At 50.4% G+C, this 16,561-nt stretch overlaps 1 pseudogene; it reads left to right on the top strand.

The window, feature by feature from the left end:
* The first annotated feature begins 7,402 nt into the window (after positions 1-7,402).
* Positions 7,403-15,193, top strand: LOC118637707 (annotated as a pseudogene).
* The last annotated feature ends 1,368 nt before the right edge of the window (positions 15,194-16,561 follow it).

The following is a 16,561-nucleotide window of genomic DNA, read 5'->3' on the forward strand; positions in this document are numbered from 1 at the left end:
AGGAGAACATTAGTCTGAACTGGGGGCTCCTAACGTAGGACTTCCAGGCTCTGCGAGAGGAGAGAGGAGGGAGGGTTGCCTGAGCCAGTGCTGTGCTCAGTGCTTTCCAGGTGTAAACTCACACACCCTGTCACAGGCCCGTGCTGGTGATGCTGATTCCCATTCCCACTTACAGTGACTCTGAGACTTAGGGAGGATAAGCAACTTGCTCAGGGTCACACAGTAGGGAAGGGGGCATTGGAACAGAGTGGTCTGATTTCACATCTTGGGAACTCAACTACTAGCCAGTACTGAATTGGGGACATAACTCCACATGGGGGGGTGGGTACTACTTAACTGCTTTCCCGCCAAATGGTTTTATGTTAGATCTTAGTCAAGCGGAAAAGAAGCAGGACTTTCAAAGCCTTTGATTATCACTAGGACAAAAGAGCTCTGTGGAATTTCACTGAGAAGACCCGTATATTCAAACTTTAAGAAACCAGAATCCAGCCCAGTTCAGTAGATTGAGCATCATCCTATGGACAGAGGTCCCGGTTCAATTCCTGATCAGGGCATATGTCTCAGTTTCAGGCTCGATCCTCAGTAGGGGGTGTGCAGGAGACAGCCAGTTGATATTTCTCTCTCACACCCATGTTTCTATCTCTCTCAAAAAAAAAAAAAAAAAAAAAATCAATAAAAACATATAAGAAAATAAAGAAACCAGAATCCAAGAAACTTTTCTAACTACCAGTCCAAACTCTATCATTTTAGTAACCTATTATGCTTTGCAGCAATTTCACCCCCAAACACGGACTTGTTTCAGACCAGGGTTCTTTGCACGTACTTTTGAACCCAGGAGCACGTGTTTGCTGACAGGGTAAGCGTCCAGGACGCTCCCGCAGCGCCACGGAACGGAGCAGTGATACTTCAGATTTCACACAGTGCCTTTTCTCCGAACAATCTAGGCATTTGCAGAACCAAAGGTATGAATTTATCATTATTCTGCCATTGTCTATTTATTTTTATTTTATTTTATTAAAACATTTTTTTTCTTTAATGATTTTGGAGAGAGAGGAAGGGAGAAGGAGAGAGAGCTAGAAACATCAATGAGAGAGAACATCAATTGGCTACCTCCTGCATGCCCCCCACTGGGGGTCGGGCCCACAACCTGGGCATGTGCCCTGACTGGGAATTGAACCAGTGACCTCTTGGTTCATGGGTCAATGCTCAACCAATGAGCCACACTGACCGGGCTGCCTGTATCTATTTAGTCAGCATGAATTCTATGCCAACACTATTCCAAACATTCCAGTGACGAAGCATGCAAAAGTAAAAACCCAGCAACCTGTTCTTTTAGAGTTCACATCTGAGTGACAAAAAAAATACCTACAGTATGTAAACCTTTTAGTGCCTCTTACTTCTTATTGAAAAGAAGCAGGTAACCAAATAAGTGCACTAAAAGTGAGGTACTGTGGACTGAAATGGTCGGCTCTTGGCCCTGACCTCAACAGCCTCTTTGTTCCATAGGTCTGCCTGCATCTGGGCTTCTAAATCACAGCTTGATTGCAGAACTAGTATATCAATTCATAAGGAGCCAGGCCTAGCAAAATTGGTCCTTGTTAAGGTATGCAGAAGAAAAAAAACTCTTCTAAAAATAATATACGCTATAATAATATATTCAATTTTTTTAAAATTATAAGGTCTTTTGCAAATGTAATATTAGCATTGATATTAATAAATTAGGTCAATTGCTTGGTTTTTAATATGGTGTAGTGGGTTCAAAGAGCAACCGATAGACCTGAGAAACAGTGAAGCAATGGCAGAGAGATACATCTCTGAGTTTCTTCTTCCTTCTTTTCTGCTCCAAGGTAGAAACCTTCCCTTATTTATGTTGAATTCCCGGTGGCTGGAAAAATGCTGGCATGTAGGAGATGCTCAATGACTATGTATTGACATGTTGAAAAAATTTTTAAAAGGAAGCTTATAGAGAATAAAAAGCAGCCTCTTTGGGCAGCGGTGTCTCCTGTTGCCATCTCCCCACTCCTCACGTTCAGACAAGTGTCCCCTTTGCAGGCCGTTCTCATTCCACGTGCACCTGCTCACGCACACCGAAGGCCAGCCTCTGGCTTGTGGCAGATGCTTTCTCCCATGTCCCACCTGCGCCTGCCGTGGGCACTGCTTGGATGAGAAGGTCAGAGGAAGAGGAGGCGATGTGCCTGCAGAAAGAGTAGGAATCAGGGTCTGCTTGAGCTCCGCTCCGCCACTTAAGAACCCTGTGACCTGGGCAAACCCAGCAGCCCTCTGAGCCTCAGATTCCTCATCTGTCAAATGGAGATAAGCCAGGCTAAGGCATTTTATGTGGAAAATGAACTGCGCTCATGGGATGCTTCATCAACAGAAAAAGCTGCTGTACTCAGTATCTTCACTTTATTCTATCAACAGAGTAATTATAAGAAATGGAGGCCCACCCAGTGAGCCCATCCAACAGCAGTGAGCTCTCCCTCGGTGTCAGCCTTGCACGATGGATGCAGCAGCAAGGACACTCACGGCCATGCTTCTGGGGCCTTCATTCTGGCGGGGGAGAGAAAAAGAAGCTTATGAACAAATAGGAAACAATTTCAGATTGTGGTACGAGTTATGCAGATGATAACGTAGGGTGTTAGATGTAGAGTGGATGCTGCTTTGGAAGACCTCTCCTGGGGAGGTAACAGACAGTTTAACCCACTGACCAGGTAAGAGGGAGCCAGCCCTTTGAGGTCTGGGGAAGTGTCGGGAACAGGGGGAACAGGGGTGCGGTGGCCTGGAGCACCAGGCACAGTCACAGCGCCAGGCTGCTGAGCTCAGCCTGAGAGCCACCTTGGGGCCGGTGGGCTCCTTGCAGGCTCCTGCACAGGCAGCCTACCTCTGCCAGGCCAGCCGCGCCCGCACCACTCAGTCGGCCTCCTGCGGCTGTGAATTTCTTGCTCTGGGAAGTAGGGAGGGCTGGCCAGGCCGGGATGGGGCAGAACCAGCCTGAAAGGTGTTGGGAAAAATGGAAACAAAGAAAAAAGGCAGAAAGGAGTGGTGTTGAGGGGTGCACAGGCCCTCCAGCCCAGATTCTGCAGAGAATTACAGAGTCTTGTTCATCCCCACCTCAGGGTTCTGGCTTTGGACAGGGAGGACCCTAGAAATGGACTCTCCCTCTCGCCATCCCCCCCAGTGTAGGAGGACGCCGTGAGGATTAGCACTGCTTGGTGTTAAGGATCCACCACACCTCTCCTCACACCTGATTGCCATCGGCTCCATAACTTGCCATTTAATTGCTCACCAGGAGGCAGGAGCCGCCTCGTCGCAGCCCCATGAAATGCCAGAGCTCTCTCTGCGATGCTGTGTGACTGGAATTACGCTTTGCACAGCCCACTTTTAGAAACAGGGCCTACCACTTCGATACACTTTGTGATCATTGAAATGGAAGCATTTTCACTTCTAAAATGGAATCACTCTCAGCCCTGACTGAGGTTTGGCTCAGCAGTTAGAGTGTCGGCCTGTGGAGCTAAGGATTGTGGGTTTAATTCCTGGTCAAGGGCACATACCTGGGTTGCAGGTCTGATCCTCGACCCCGGTCAGAGTCGTACAGGAGGCAACCAATTAATGTGTCTCTCTCACATCAATCAGTTGATGTGTCTGTCTCACATCGATGTTTCTCTCTCCCTCCCTCCCTTCTGTTGTGTCTAAAAATCAATGGAAAAATATCCTCGGGATTAATAACAACAACATAATGGAATCACTTTCTCTTTGTCTGGAGGCCTGGGCCCAGACCGGCAGCACTGGCAAGTGGAGGGTTTCCTCAGACCCAGGCACAGCTGACCAATCCCATAACAGCTCTGTCCAAACACAGGCCAGGTTACGGGACTGCCAGGAATCTTACCTGTGCCTCCACGTTTCATCAGAGGCGTGTCCCTCGGGGAGCCTGAGCCTGTCAGGCTGTGACTGTTTCTCACCCTTATTTGTATGTCATCCCCTTCCACCTTATGCCAAGGTCATCTGGGTCAGCCTGGAAAATGGGGAGGACACTCCTCAGGGGGTGGGATTCCAGGAGTGAATGGGTGCTGAGCCCGGCAGAGTCTGTCTGAGGTGTGGGAGGAGCTCAGGACTTGGGTCCCTTCTTCTCTACAAGCTCCTCATGGCCGGGGCGAGGGCCAGACCTCAGGTTTCCCTCTGGCTGGGTGGTGGAGGCCAGAATCTGCTGGGCCAACAGCAGGGAGGGTTCGGAGGAGTGTGTGCGAGGTGGCCTGTCTGCTGGTGTGCCCTTCCCGACCCTTTCCCCGAGTCTTCAAATACGAGTCTGAGCTGCCATAACAAAATGCCGCAGACCATGTAACACAAACTATGGACAGTGGTTTCCTCACAGTTCCGGAGGCTGGAATTCCGAGGTGGAGGTGCCAGTGTGGCTGGGCTCTGGGAGAGCTCCTTTCCTGGCTTGCAGATGGCTGCCTTCTCGCTGCGTCCTCACCGGCCCTTCCTCTGTGCTGTGTGTGTGTGTGTGAGGGGCGTCTCTGGTCTCTTCCTTTTCTTGTTTTAATCTTCACCCAAGGATATTTTTACATTTATCTTTAGACAGAGTGGGGGGGAAGAGAAACATTGACGTGAGAGAGACACATAGATTGGTTGCCACCCACACGACCCCAGCAGGGGCTGGGGCGAACCGCACCCGAGGTACGTGCCCTTGGCTGGAATCGAATCCGCGACTCCCTGGTCTGCAGGCCGATGCTCTAACCGCTGAGCCACACCAGCAGGGCTCTCTCCCTTTTCTTATTAGTACACTAGTCCTATCCGTTTGGGACCCCACCCGATGCCCTCCTCTAATAGTATTTTTTCAAGGCCCTATTTCTGAATACAATCACCCTGGGGGTTGGGGCTTCGACATATGCATACTGAGGGGACATAGTTCAGTCCCTACATCAAATGTCAAAGCCCATCTTCTCTCCTCATGGGTCTCGAATGCTAAGGCAGGTAGGACCACAGAGGAGATGCGGTCATTCGAGGCCGTGCCCAGAGCCATGGCGTCCCCCAGGACCTCAGGGAAGAGAGTTCTCTTCTGAAGGTGATGGTGGGAGGAGGCTCAGAGGAGAGTTTGGAGGCATCTGGCCTGAACCTTGATAAGAAGTGCAGGGTGAACGGGTGGCCTAGTATGCACAGGGGCAGTGTGGGCCGACCTGGGGCCAGGTGAAGAACACACGGGGCTGGATCAGTTTGCTGTCTCCACTGCTCTCCCCTGCCGTGGGCACGCTGGGAATGTGTGTGCTGCCCGAGTTTCCTCGGGCTGAACGTGCTGTTCGAGCGCATCGCACCACCGCCAAGGACAGAGCTGGCTGGAGTGGCTGCGACAGGAGGGCTGTGGGGGGAATCCTGCCGCAGCTGAAGTCCCCACACCTGGTCCAGCCTGGTAGGGGTCAGCGCTGGCAGTGCCCACAGGGGGCGAGAAGACGAGAAGAATCGTGAGGAGACGTGGTCGGCTGGGAGACTGCAGAGACTGCAGAGAGAGAGAGTTCTGGGTGACTCGAGTCAGGTTCCATGACTGCTAGGAGGTGCAGGAAGGGAGACCAGTGGAGAAGTGTAGGGGATCCTCATGCTTTCAAGGGACCTCAGAGAACCCAAGGAAGCTCAGATGTTCTGAGGAGTCTGAAGCTAAGGGCATCAAAGGCATCAGGGAGCTTGGGGGTCAGGCAAGAAGGTATTCAAGGGAGTTCAGAATCTCCTAGACTGGGGGTTGGAACACAAGATCTCGAGGGGATGGGGCGATTCGAGGTTTCCACTTTCTGTCCTCCACATGGTCCAGAATGTGGACTTTGTAGCTGAGGAGTGACGGCAGTCAGTCCTGCAGAGTTCTTATGCCTCCCTGGGGGTTGAGGTCCTCACGGGTGGTCTGAATACCGCCCGTAGCCATCTGGAGGAGGACGCAGGTGGGCTTGCAGATGTCTTGGATCAGGCATTGTGCTGTGAGGTGTGCAGTGGACTTTCCATTTGACAGAGGAGCGAAACTGAAGCTAGGAGAAGTGACTAATCAACAATTTGCTCAAGCAGACTAGTAAGTATGCTGAACTAAGATTCAGCTCGGATCTGGCTCCAGAGGCAGTGTTTCCTCCTCTTCGCACTCTCTGCCCCGGCTGGTTTGCTATCATTAATTCATTGAGCATCTATTGAAAACCTATTATGTGCTGGAGTGTGTGGTATTTTCAAGGGCTACAAAGACAAATAAGACACGCGGGCAGGGGAAATACATAGATAAGTGAACTCAGATAATTCAGAACAACAGTAGCTAAACTGGAAGCATGAGGTCCAGGGGATGTAGGAGGGAGTGGTCCATCTGCCTGCGGTAAGGGTGTATGGGGGAGGTGTAGCTGAGAGAGCTGGTTTAAAGGGAGCAGGTGATCCTCAGGATCAATGGGAAGCAGAGATGGAGGAGAATGGAGGAGGTTCTGGGTGGAAGAAGCAAAGGAAGTGACGGCGTGGAGGTTTACAGCTGCAGTGGCCTCTGGGGATGGTGTGGGTGTGAAGGGCAGAGGGGTCAGCCTGCCTGGGAGCTTTGTCTTTAGCTGGTTGGCACTGGGGAGCCATTGAAGGGCTTTCAGCAGGGCAGTGGTGAGATCTGAGTCTCACTTCTGATACTCTGACAGCCCTGGCTCCAGCACAACTTGTGAAGGCTCTTGGGGGGTTGCAATTCTCAGTCTGTGTGCCTTTGAGTCCAGTGGACCATGTGTGCCTCCAGAGCAGAGCTCAACTCTGGCCCACCTGTGTGACTCTGTCACCCACTGCAGGACTTCCAGTGAGCAGGTGCTCAGCACATCATGACGTGCTAAAAGCGGTTCGGTGCTGGGGCTGGGCAATTGCATAGACCAGCATCCCTGCCCACAGGACTCATGCCCACCCCTCTCCAAAGCCTCTCAGCTCAGTTTGGGCATGCTGCAGGCAGAGAGATGCAGTGAACAGAGCATGGGCAGATCTGACTTTGAATCCCAGCTCCATTATTTATTCCTTGTGGGACTTTGGCAAATTCTTTCACTTTAAGGCTCAGTTTCCTCATCTGTAAAATGTTGACAATAGTATGCAACTCACCAAGTTGTTCTGTGTGTTAGTGTGTATGTCATGTGCAGGCATGTAGAAAGTGCTCAGTGCATTTTGGGATCATAATCTTAATAAAAAATTACCATCATAGGTGCTGGTCACTTACCTGCCTGTTTTCTCTCAGCTCTAACCCCTTCCGTTTGTACTCTACTTTGTGAGGCTGGGGCTGAAACTCTGCAAACCACATTTCCAGACTCCTTTGCCAGCAGGCTTTCTGGTAGGTTCCGCCAGTAGGGAGGTCAGTGACAGGAAGACGCAGAGGGCTTGCCTCTTCCTGTTTGTTTCCTTAAAGTCGCTCCAGCACCAGTTGGGCAGCACTATGTCCTCCAAGAACTGGGTCCCGCCTCTATGGGTACTCTCCTTTGAGTTTCTAGATGCTGACAACCCCAAACTTACCCACTTGTTCTCCCAGCCTGTGGGTGGGAGTTTCTCCCTGTAGTGATCTCTGTGTGACCTAGTGTTCCCTTTGTGGCTCTCAGCCCTCTCACACCAGTAAAGCCAGTCCCTTATATTCAATACTCTCTGTGAAAACGCCTAGCGCGGTTTCTGTCTTCCTTAGGGGACTCCTGACACTGTATATGGCAGCAGGTACTAAGTGTCTTATAGATGATGCAGAGATCAGAAAGGGCATGATAGGGGTCCCTTAGAGACCAAAGACGAGGCAGAAGATGGGGACAGATGGAAAGGCAAGTCCCAGCAGAGCACAGGCCAGGTGACGGGCAGCGTGGTGCAAGCTGGCAGATAGGGAAGAGTCTAGATGGATTGAAATATGGGGTTTGGTCCGGCTGGTGTGGCTCAGTGGTTGAGCGTTGACCCATGCACCAGGAGGTCTCCTGTTCGATTCCAGATCAGGGCACAGGCCCAGGTTGTGGGCCAAATCCCCAGTGGGGGGCGTGCAGGAGGCAGCCAATCGGTGTTCTCTCTCATTGATGTTTCTATCTCTGTCCTTCTCCCTTCTCTCTCTAAAATCAATAAAGAAAAAAAGAAAAAAGAAAAAAGAAATATGGGGTCGTATTGGGCTGGAGCGGCCGTGGTGCTGGAAAGGGAGCTTGCGGTTGGAGGTGGAAGGCCAGCAGGGCAGATGCACTGTAGAGGTAAGAAGGGAGCGCGTGCTCACTAGCACCTTGTTGTTGCCTCAGTGAGGAGAGGCCCTCATGAGTGTCCACAGTCTCTAGGCCGCTGGGGGCATTCCACAACCCAAAACAGGTGACCAGAGGTTTTGCTGGTGGTGTTCAGACAGTAACTAATTTCAGAAGAAGGTGTTGACCCAGAAATTTCAGCCTCAGTTATAAAGATTTTGGATGCGGCCAAAGCGCTCATTCAGTGGAGCAGGATGTCACTGCCATTCAAGGACCAGGAGGAAAGTGGATGATCCCTCCAGAAGCCAACGAGTCCATGGACAAGAACAAGATGGGCCTGAAAGGCCCTTTAAAGACCCAGACAGCAGTTGGTCACCCACCCATGAATTTATGGCTTATAAAACCTTCGACCTTTATGCAAAGGTCTGGCTGCGTGTCTCTGTGTCTCCTCGAAGGCTATAAAAGCCCTTACAGCGATGTAAATACCACCACCACCGGAGAGCACGCAGAAGGAGATTACCGTGGAATCGAGCACGTGGTCATGAACGGAGCCATGCAAAGACCAAGCTCATGGCCGAGGAGGCAGCGGATGTGTTTGGAGTCCGCCTTTGAGCAGTCACTGGAGCAATGTCACTGATGTGCCACAAAGTCAGCATCATGTGAATATCAGATGGGCTTTTCCTGCAAAAATGCAGGGAAGTTGCAGAAAACTATAAAGGTATTAAATTTAATGAGCTGTACCTTGATATAGTATGTTTGACTATGGTCCAAGATCTGTCATAATTTGATGCTCTTTTTTTTTTTTTTTAATCCTCAACCGTGGATACTTTTTCATTTATCTTCAGATAGAGTGGGAAGGAGAGAGAGAAAGAGAGAAACATCGATCGACTGGCTGCTTCCTGCATGACCCCAACCAGGGCCAGGGACAAACTGCAATCAAGGTACATGCCGTTGATGGGAATTGAACCCACGACTGTTTGATCCATGAGCTGACGCTCTAACTGCTGAGCCAAACCGGCCAGGCCTGATGCTCTTGTTTTGCCAAATTTGTGCACAGACATCCTGAGCGACCTATGTGCGGGGCTGATTGGAGGTCTTACTGTGACACAAGTGGCATCAGTGACGCCAACAGGTTCACCACCCTCCAGCTGGTTCACAGGACAGCCCGGGACATCGCCGACAAGGACAGGGCCAACCCCAGCACCCTGCTGCTCAGCATGGTGATGATGCTGGGCCACATGGGGCTGTTTGACTTGGCAGGCGGATCGAAGCTGCCTGTAAGGATGGGGAGACTTGGGAGACAATGCCAAACGCTCAGATGTCACAGAAGAAATCTGTCACCAAGTAAAAAATTTGGATTAAGGCTTCCACAGACAGCGTTCGCGTCAGTCATGCCTAACCTCCCCATGTAGAGCTGCAGGAGGACACGTCCATTCTGTGTGCACTTGGGTTCCCAGGGTGCATTTCTAGAGCTGGCCTTTTAACAACATTTGCGCAAAGGATGTAGGTGATGTCCCTAGGTCTGCTTTCAAAGGACTTTTCCAAGTGCTTATTTTATGTATTAAATGTCTATTTGGTGCACATTTTTTGTAAACTCTAGGCAGACTGCATCATTTGCCATTGTTACCCACTTTACACTTCAGTTAAAACGGTTTTCCCTCAGCTGTAAATATGATACAGAATCGATAAGAGAAAACATATAACTTCTTAAAGAAAAAGTTTTCCTTGGTTTATGAAAAACATAATAAAAATAAAACAGAATATTGACATAATAGCACAAGATGACATTCTTATCAAGTGAATGGGCACAAGAGAAATTTCCTAGAAAAGTTTACATCGAAAGCAGTGACTATGATGTATTTCCTTATGATATGGAAAATTAAGACAGATTAGTCCTGTATATGAATTACTGAGTATGAATAAAGACTTCAGATTTAAGAGAGAGAGAGAGAGATAAAGAAGGGACTGAAGGACAAGAGAGGACAATTCAGCTGATTTCAGCCCTTGAGCCAGGATGGTGGTGGAAGGGGCTGGACGTCCACTGTGATCCTAGGCCAGTCATTTTGCTTCTCTGATCACTGATTGTATCCTCGCTAAAGAGGATTTTAATACACACACTCATGCACGCGTTGGACATAGAAAGCTCTTTGTCAGCATAAGGAATTATTGATATCAGATACTATTCTGAGTAGGTGGGGAAGAGCAGCTCTGGAGTGGGGCTCGCAGGACCGGGGAGGGTGTTTTCAGGCTGGGAGAAGGAGGAGGGTGAGAGCCCAGTTGGGAAGAATGTCAGGGAGACCTCTGGGGTGTGATGGTCCACACTCAGACTAGGAGGCAAAGTGAGGCAGAGGTTGGGGGGTCTGGGAAAGGCGATGGGCATGGTGCTGAGGAATGAGGGGTGCGTGAGAGCCATAGGTAGAGGCTGATCCTGCAGGATTGGGAGGGGAAAGTGCCCTCCCTTTTTGTGGCCCAAAGATACTGCGAGCAGAGGGCTGTTTGGGGGGCCGGAGTTGCCAGGAATCTCCAAGAAGTGTCTGCTTTTCTCTAGCTCCTGCCTGGTTTTATCTCCCCAGACACAAAACATCGTGGGGTTACAAAAACATGCTGCCAATCCTAAATTCACAAAAACCGACTCTGGCCTAGTCCAGAACACGGAGGAAAAATGCTTTTGGACAATGTGTGAGGGTCAGACTCCTTTGTACCCAACCAGGCAGAGAGTGGGCAGAGCCAGGCTGCAGGCTCGGACCTCACCCCTCTGCCCCTCCGCCTCCACCCCTGTGCAGGCAGGCTCCTTGTTTTTTTTAAAAAAACTGCTTGTTTCCACTCCATAAATAATGTATGTTCTTTTAAAATCATGCAGAGAAGATACAGATAAGCAAAAACAAGATATAAATCATCCATGATCTCATGTCCCCGATGTGTATTTACACTTCCAGATAGTTTTTGAGTTTGTCCATGTAAATGCAAACCGTGGCACTTACATTACTTGCAACTTGCTCCTTTCACGCCGCAGGTCCTCGTGGCCATCTCTCCCTGGACTAAATGCGCTCCTGCAGCATCTATTTAAACACTATCACAATTAGATCACAATGACAGTCATTTCTGCAGTGCTCCCCAGCTTACAGAGCACTTGGTGTCCATTATCTTATTTCAGTCCCTGACCTTCCCGAATGCAAGTCTCTCCCTTGTGTAATTCTGCTTCCAAATGAGGCCACCCCGGCCTCCTTCGCACCTGCACCTCCCAAGCTCTGGAAGTCTTTCTACAATCCCACCTTCGTTCTTCCTTCCTTCTTCATTTGTCGGCAGCAGTTGATTACCACTCTGACTGCCATCTGGAGAGATGGACACTGGCTGGATCCCTCTCTTCCGTCTCCACTTCTTCCTACCTGACCCAGCTGTCAACCTCCGCCCTTTTGTATACAAGCTCTCCTCTCTGCCTTCCAGAGAGAGGCCCCATCTTATTTTCTTGAGAATCCTCCACAGTCTCAGAATTCCTTCCCCACTACCACCCTAGTTTCCTGTGCATGGCTCATCCTTCCCTCTCTTTCCCTGCACCTCTGTCCACTGCCCCCTCATCAAATCATGTGTAAGGACCAGCCTGACACAACCTAGGAGGGAGGGAACCTGAGTGACTCTGCTCCCGAAGGGTGTGTCCCCACCCCCAACAAGATGTCTCCATGCTGTTGCTCACCAGTGGGGATGGTGGGGGCCAGACTCACAGACAGCCAAGAGGAGGCCATAAGAAGTCCTGAGGTGGCCCGGCCGGTATGGCTCAGGGGACTGAGCACCACCCCATGGACTGAGAGGTCCTGGTTCTGTTCTTGGTTGGGGCACATGCCCAGGTTGCAGGCTCGATCCCCAGCGGCCCCTTCGAGGGCCTTGCTGCAGTCAGCATCAGGGGTAGGTAGCTGAAGACTCGATCTCCAGCTCCTGACTATCCCCAAAGGCCTCACCAGTGCTCTCTACTCTGGCTCCATCCTTGCCTCACCAGCCTGGATTCCTCACTTGGTACACATTCAACGTCACTCCCTCATCCTCTCCAGGGATGGGTAATGCCACCCTATGTCCACTCACTAGGGGCTTCTTTAGACAAGTGACCCAGAGGGGCTGCTATTCATGGCAGGCAGGCAGGCAGAAGAAGACCTAGGTGCTCGGGCCCTCTGACAGCTGGGCAAAGACAAGGATGGTCAGGAGCACTCTCCCTGTCAGCCCCACAGAGATGGAGGAAACCACAACTCACCTTCTCACTCCTGGGGCAGTGTTGGCCCAAGGGTTTGTACAAAGGAGCCTCTAGCAGGAAGGAAGAAGACCTTGCTGCAGGGCGATGGCCATGTACTAACATCTCCCTTGTTCTAAGCCCCAACAGAAGGTTGAAGACAAAGGCAAACACCTTCTGGACCAGGAGGAACTTCCACAGCATCCTTCACACTGGCCAGGGGAAGGTCCAGGGTTAACTTCTTTCTGCCTGTCATTGCCTCCAACATCCTCACACTGGTTGGATGGACTCAGATTCATAATAAGACATACATTTTGGCACCTAAGAAACTGGAAGTCCTTCAGTAGAAAAGATGAGCCAACTTGAAAGCGTACGAAAGAGGAGTACTTAGAAGTTGTTGTTTTTTTCATCCTTTTTCCTCTTGGTCTTATTAATATCAGTTCTTTATTTATACAAATGTTTTTCTCAGGACCATAGGCATGACATATTATTTTCAATTGTCTCTGTGTTTAAAATAAAATTCTATCATTTATTGGAAAATCCTCAATTTTTCTCATCAACCTCATATGAAAATTCCAACAATTAAGTTTTAAATATAATAGTGTATCTGAGGATTTACATGTAGCATTTTCTAAATGCAGATGTCAAGTTTCCCCCAAAGGGAGCTATTATGAATTTAGTTGACTGAAAAGGTTTCAAGAAGTATTATGCATCTGTTTGTTGAAAAATAAAGGCAAAAAATAAGATTAATAATAGATGCCATTTATCTTTAGTAAAAATAGCTCTCAGAAGGCAGTAAAGGAAGCTACAGACATCACTTTTCTCTGACTTTCTTTCGTTCACTGTCTGTAAGGCATCAGTGAATATTCCTTATACTGATGCCCATAGGAGATACACATTTTCATTCATCTGCTGTATTTAAGATATATAATTTATTATGTTTCAGAAGAATTTCTCTCAGGTTTTTCTTCCAAATATCATGATGGTGAGAAGGGAGATTTGTGCATGATAACATCTAAGAAGTTAATTAGAATGATGAGATGCCCCTGGCTGGGCATCTAAGACCGGCTGCCCTGCCGTTCAAGCTCCTTGGACCTGGAGAGAGCACAGTGTTTCAGAGCTGACCTAAGAGCAGAAGCAGGATGCTGACCTCTCATGTTCTTTTATCCTGCTCTTCCCCATATGGTGACAGCCAAGAACCACCTTGGCTGCAGCCTTCTGCTCTGCTTCCAGAGCTGAGCTGAAAAGGAACTAGAAGTGCCTCAATCCATCCTGCCTCCACCAAGGCTTGGCTCCGTGGCACAGCTCACCTAACCTCAGACCACATCTACCTCCTGTCCCAGGTCTCTGGGCCTCTCTCTCTGGAAGACTCCAACTTGACCTCTCTACCCCCACAAAGATGCATCAGTTGGTCCTGAGCTTAGAGGGGGTGGGACATGAGACCCACAGCCTCCAGGATCCCTTTGTCCAGATGGAAGACTTGTCACAAGGACATGGGGACAGTTCCAAGGGATAGATGGCAGCCATGTAATTCTTTTTTCTTTTTTTTTCATTTATCTTCAGATAGAGGGGAAGGGAGAGAGGGAGGAAGAGAGAGAGAAACATCGATATGAGAGAGACACATTGAGTGGCTGCCACCCACACAACCCAAACTGGGGCCGGAGACAAACTGCAACCGAGGTACGTGCCCTTAGTGGGAACTGAACCCGGGTCTCTCTAGACTGCAGGCTGACGCTCTAACCGCTGAGCCAAACTGGCCAGGGTCATGTAATTCTTTTATGCTAACCTGCCTCCACTCCATCTCCTTCCCTTCCTAGCCAGCTGCAGGTTATTTTTTTCCTGCCTAGAGTTTTGTTTGAATCTGGGAGAGAGAAGAAAATCATGAAGGGTGTTTCTGGAATCTCTCTTTTAGTCACTGTATTTCTCTTTATGCCTCTGTGGTAAGTGTCCATCACTCCCTCCCCAGATCAAACTATTGTCTATCTCCAGCTGTCTCTGGGAGAGGAGACACTCCTTCCCTCCACACAACTTCCCTGTATAGTTGGGAAGTTCCTTCTGAAGTCTAACCCTCATCTCTCTTGCTACCTTGTTTTATCCACTTCTTTTCTAGGATATGGTTGGCAACAGAGTTTGTGTTCTAGCATCCCTACATCCTTCTCCAAAAAGTTCTTCTTGGCCAGCCACTACCTGCTCGTTGGAGATGGAGCACGGGAGTCTTCTGATGCTTTCTTTCCTTTCTTAAACCCCTTGACATTCAGGTGACCAGCCCTTCCTGAGCATGCAATGTCCAGCACTGCGGAGGTTAGGGGCAGGGGGGTGAGGAGAGGGCTTGACCCCGCTGCTGCCCTCCGGGCCTGGGCAGGTGCGGGGGTGCCTGTGTGAGTGTGTGGGTCTCAGATCGGGGGTGTTTGTGTGGAGTATCTCCCCTCCCTTCTACCCTGCTGGAGACCTCTCAGAAACCAGCAACACAAAGGAGAGAACAACTTCCCACACTCTTCTCACTGAGCTGTGGTTCTGCCAGCAGCCATTAGGGGCCACTGTTGCTTCAGCCACCAATGATTGGTGGGTCAGGGCAGGGGCGGAGGACAGGTGGTCCTTGCTGACCACTCTGACCCTGTTAGCATGGTGTATATGAGTTGTAATTGTTGTCAAAGACTCATGCCCACCCCACTCAGGCCTTAACGAGCTGTGGTTTGTGGGACAGCCGCTAGAGCGAGCCGAAAGCTGGTGTGTGTGGTCTGTGGCCGCAGAAGCGACAGCCCTGACGATCGGGATGCCGCAGGAAACGCTGGCACAGGCTGCTCGAAAGTCCTGAGCCACGGCCAGCCCCTTCCACTGCCATCCCCTCCACCAGGTTTAAGTCATTCATCTGCAGTTCTTTCCCTTTAAGTGCCCTGATGGCACTGGCATAAGAGCTAGGAAATGAACTCCCCTGTGCTTTTTCAACGTACCTCCAGGGCATCTCTGCTGGCCGAGGGGCACCAGACACACAGACTCTGCTCTGATATGTGTCTCCTGCCTCGCTGGGTGGCACTAAGCCTGGACTGGTGATGTGCTCAAGGCCCCTCCCCCACCCCATGTTCTGCCCACTTCAAATCTGTCCTGGGATACCCCCGGATGTGTCTGCCCATGGAAATAACAAGGGATAACTTCAAGATGAGGTATCAGGATGGGTTGGTGAGGCTGGGAGGCCAGTTACAGGGTTCCCTGCTGGGCTGCCTGAGCTGATAACACCACGATGGCTGATGGCGCTGCTTCGCCGCCATGGCAACTGTGGCTGCTCAGGTCCTCAGGAGGTGGTGTGTGACAGCAGCATAGTCATCTGTACCATTGCTTCAGGGCCACCACCTCAAGGAGGGAGGGAGGCAGTTCATCCAGTGTTAACCCCAGAGAGATGAAGAGAAAACGGGCTACTGGGGACAAGGGGACAAACAGACATTGGCATTTATTGTGGCTTCTCCAGAGACGGGATGAGAGGAGCAGGAGTGAGGGCAGGGAGGAAGCAAGCCTCTTAAAGCCTTAATCATTTGAGGGTATGAGAGACATTGAGGGGATGAGACTGGGAGGGGTGGGGTGAGTCACTCCAAGGGATGTTCCAGGGGAAGAGGAAGGAGAAGCACCGAGCATGGAAATCCCTGGGATGGCAAAGGAGAGGAGGAAGTGAGGGCAGGCCTACAGGCCAGGCTGGGAACCTGCTCCTCCAGGGCCCTGGGTGCTTCCACTCCACCTGGTGTCTGAGGCAGAGGGTAGGAGGCAACACACTGTGGTGAGAAAGACGGTCATGTGGACACCGATTCCCAGCAGTTCAAACACGGACAGAGCAGGTTCCAGGCCCATTCTAGTGGCTTCGCAGGTATCAAGTGTGTTGATGGCCTTGGGTGTCCACAAGAGACCTGTGGGCTGAGGGGGAGGGTCTCTGGGCAATACCTCTGGGGTGGACAGGCCCTCTCTTCTTAGTCGGAGTAGGGGCTCTGTGAAGACCTAATCTCCACTCCTGCTGAGACCTTGTTTACTTTCTCAGGATGAACTCAGACTCCTGAGAAAATCTTAGAGTGAGTCTGCTCTGATCAACACCCAACATTTCCTGCCCCTGCTCTCTGCCCCACCATTGGCCACCCCACGGTCAGGGGTGTGAAAGTCTGCACATCTCACAGCCACAAAGGTCATGTCCCTTCCTCTCTGC

The sequence above is a fragment of the Molossus molossus genome, unplaced genomic scaffold, assembly GCF_014108415.1.
Source record: "Molossus molossus isolate mMolMol1 unplaced genomic scaffold, mMolMol1.p scaffold_m16_p_20, whole genome shotgun sequence".
Lineage (NCBI taxonomy): Eukaryota > Metazoa > Chordata > Mammalia > Chiroptera > Molossidae > Molossus > Molossus molossus.